The sequence below is a fragment of the Myotis davidii genome, unplaced genomic scaffold (assembly GCF_000327345.1).
Source record: "Myotis davidii unplaced genomic scaffold, ASM32734v1 scaffold11, whole genome shotgun sequence".
In the NCBI taxonomy this organism is placed as follows: Eukaryota; Metazoa; Chordata; class Mammalia; order Chiroptera; family Vespertilionidae; genus Myotis; species Myotis davidii.
Window position 1 is genome coordinate 4,780,738 of NW_006285791.1, and position 3,519 is coordinate 4,784,256.

The window sequence follows — 3,519 nt, forward strand, 5'->3', positions numbered from 1 at the left end:
AATTACATGTATTAGACTCAACCCTGATCTCAGTGGGCATGAAGGCATCCCATAGTGATGGTACTTATGCATCAGAGACACAGAGGTAAGGTTTCCACAATGAGCACAGATCAAAATAGCAATCAGAGCCTTCAGATGTAGAGATAGCTGTTTTGGCTAATTTATCTATGAACCACTTAGAAATTTAAGTTATTGTAACTTAAGTTATTGTAACTTAACTTATTGTAAGTTAGGTTTTCTATGACATACTTACAAGAAAAAAAAAAACTAAGACTGCTGGGCAAGTATGCAACTAAAATAATTTTAATGGGGATACACTGCTTCTTACTCAGTTCTCAGATGTAAGCACTTTGGAAATTACTACAATCTCTATTGATTGGAAGATTGGGTTATTTGGGAGAAAGATACAGAACATGAATCTCCGCTGACGTTTTCTAAACAGTGATTGTTTCCTAAGAAAACAGAAATACACAGACCTTCTGGGGGTAACTAAAATTAAGTTGACCCTTAAGCTCATCTCTTAGAATAAGGACAATTAATACAGGCAGATGATTGATGAGGAGGTCAGGGTTTGATGTGTCTTCTTCTGAATATACCTAACAGTAGATAAATGGGACTGTAGACCTATTCTATAACTGTTTGCCTTAGTAGAGAATATATAGTGGGGATAGATAGATTTGTAGCTGTTAGAACCATATTTTTTAGTTCCCAAATGAGCTGTGTTAATGTGGAAGGAACCATGTGTAAATCCTGAAAATATTAAACAAAAAGCAATTCTAACCCCCTGGGACAATTGTAGAGACTAGCAAAACTAGTAAAGACTAAGAAAATTAAAACTAGTAACTTCTACCACATCTTTCTAACTTTTTTCTATGTGACTGTAGGAATGCAAAACGGTTGTGGAAAATCACATTAGATTATTGTAAACTTATTCAAGTGGTATTTTCAATCACAACTTTGATTTCAGATGTGATATTTTTACCAGAGTAAAATCAATACAACTTCTGATAGCTGGTTTAAAGACTTTCTTTGACCAGGTAACTATATTTTCTTTTCCATTTCAAATGTAAGATCACAACCCATTTTCATTTTCATGACAGGCATGAGAGCATATGTACTTTTAGTATTTTATTGCAATACTGTGTCAACCCCCTGCTCATCATCCTACTACATAATTCATAGAAGCATCCATCATTCTTCACTGGTTCATGATATTGATAACATTATGTTATTTAAACCTGATAATCAAAGAGTAGCAAGCACATTAGTGACCTTATAAATGCATATGTTTGCCCAAAGGTAGAAGATAAGCCTAGTGAAATTCCAGGGAGATCACTGGTATGGTGAATATTGACTTACCCTTCTAAAATAAGACAAGTTGCTGCACCTACGTATTATGATGGAAAGCAAAACTCTTAGTTGATCTCTTTGGGTTTTAGAGCCAACACATATCATATTTGAACTTGCTTCTAGATATCACTTGTAAGATAATCTGTAAGGTTACCAGGTTTAAATTGGAACCAAAGCATGAATAAGCTCTATAGCAGTCTAAACTGGTGTGAGCTCCCTGGAGATTTGGAACTTAGGAACAATCAGTTCCAACAGTTCGGGCCAGACAGACATGCAGAATAAAGTTCTGACAGGAAGTTCCAATGGAATCATAAAATATGTTCCACGGTTTTTCAGAAAGACTATTCCATCCTTGATTAATATTTGTTTTTAAAGCAATTCTTGGCCTTATGCTAAAACCTAGTGAAGATGGAACACTTGATTATGGGACAAAAAATAACTGTGTAATTTAAACTTCAATAATCGGATATTACCCGATCCACTGAAACACAATGTGGACATGAACAGCACCAAAACTGCATTATAAAACAAACGTTATATAAACTCAGAGGATTGAGTGCATCCATATGGTGCCACAAATTGCATGAGCAGATGGATGGTGCTTCCTTACTACTTCAACATATCTGTTTCATCAAAACCTATAACCTTACTTTGAGCACTTATAACAAGTTAAGAAAAAAATAAAAACATCAATGTGCGTCACAAAAGGGTCTACACTGAATGTTGGTAAGGGCTGAAGTAGAGAGCACTGCACCTTATTTTAATAAGAAGTAGCCTTGAACATCAGTGATGTAGGCACAGGTTCTTCCAATGCCCAGAATTGTGACCAGCACATCTGACTGTGCTGTTTATGTGAAAGGACAATCTAAGTCACAGATCAACAGCAGACTGACTGATAAAGACTCATGTCTGGCAGGGAAGTTGGGAACTGGGAACACTGGTGATTGGAACAACGTAGAAGGAGAAAACAGTTGTGTTTCACACAAATACCACCTAGAGGGCATCAGCAGCAGTGGATACTGACCATAATCAGGGAACCAGTGACCATCACTGTGAACTTAAATCAGCAGATTTGCCAAATATTCCTAACACTTATGTGTCCACTTACAAAATAGCAGCAGAAATGAAGACTATTCATGGATATGCATGGACTGACTAAAAAATGGCCTTCTTGCCAATGCTGGTCTGTCAACTCCACTACCAACAGCTGAATTATTGCTATGTTACTATCTCCTACGTGTATGAGCTGCTCATCTGGTTGGTAGCAGGACATTATTTTGCATATGTATTGCCTTTTATGTTATACCAACACTATCATTTATGGGTTTATTGGAAGACGGATTTATGTGGTTTGCATCAACAGACTCCCATATCCTCTGTTCCTCTATTGTTTTTTGTTTTTGGTTATTGTTTTTGTTAGATTTAGAGTATAAGTATCCCCAGCTAAATATATGAGAAAAGAGTAAATAATAAGAATTGCAGATTTATATCCTTTCCCCCTATTGTAGAGATTCCTTCAAGTCGACTATTGCCACTTGACTAAAGTCACTGCTCTTCTTAAGGTAACCATCTAGTTCTACTTGAATTTCTTTTCAGAATAACCTATTTCTTTTCACATAACCTTTTGATGAGGTTTCAGTTGGCCTCAAGTTTCTGCGTTTTATCATGTTCTTCCCTTATCCCTGCAACATCTCTGTAATTCAATACAGATAATGTGTGTATGTCATCTATATGCAGTTTTAAGCATGAATGATGCATTTACAGTTGATCGGTTGTTTGTTTTTAAGCTTTTTATGAAGAAAATAGAAAAATAAAACAAGTGACTGAGGACAATAACAAGCACTAGTTATTAAATTTGTCAAGCCAACAATTCACTGGTCACCACATTTAATCTGTCTTAACAAGCCTCCCTGCTAATATACAATGAAAGTTCATAGACAAGGAGGTTAGGGAGTGGAATGTGTGTGTAAGGAGACAATTCTCAGCAGGTCATTGTATCTCTTTATGCCTTTTAATTTCTTCTCTTCTGTACTATCTCTTTAAGAAAATTTGTATAGCAAACATACATTAAAGACAGGAATATTGCCTCCTTTTGGGGGCAGAGAACTGATTTGTTTTCTCTCTGGGATATAAAAGACACTAGCTCGCCCTAACCAGTATGGCTCAGTA

General features: G+C 36.0%; 1 pseudogene; it reads right to left on the minus strand.

Annotated features, from left to right (window-relative positions):
- Positions 1-2,105: 2,105 nt before the first annotated feature.
- The window catches only part of LOC102770348, a 7,844-nt pseudogene continuing 6,430 nt past the window's right edge, over positions 2,106-3,519 (minus strand).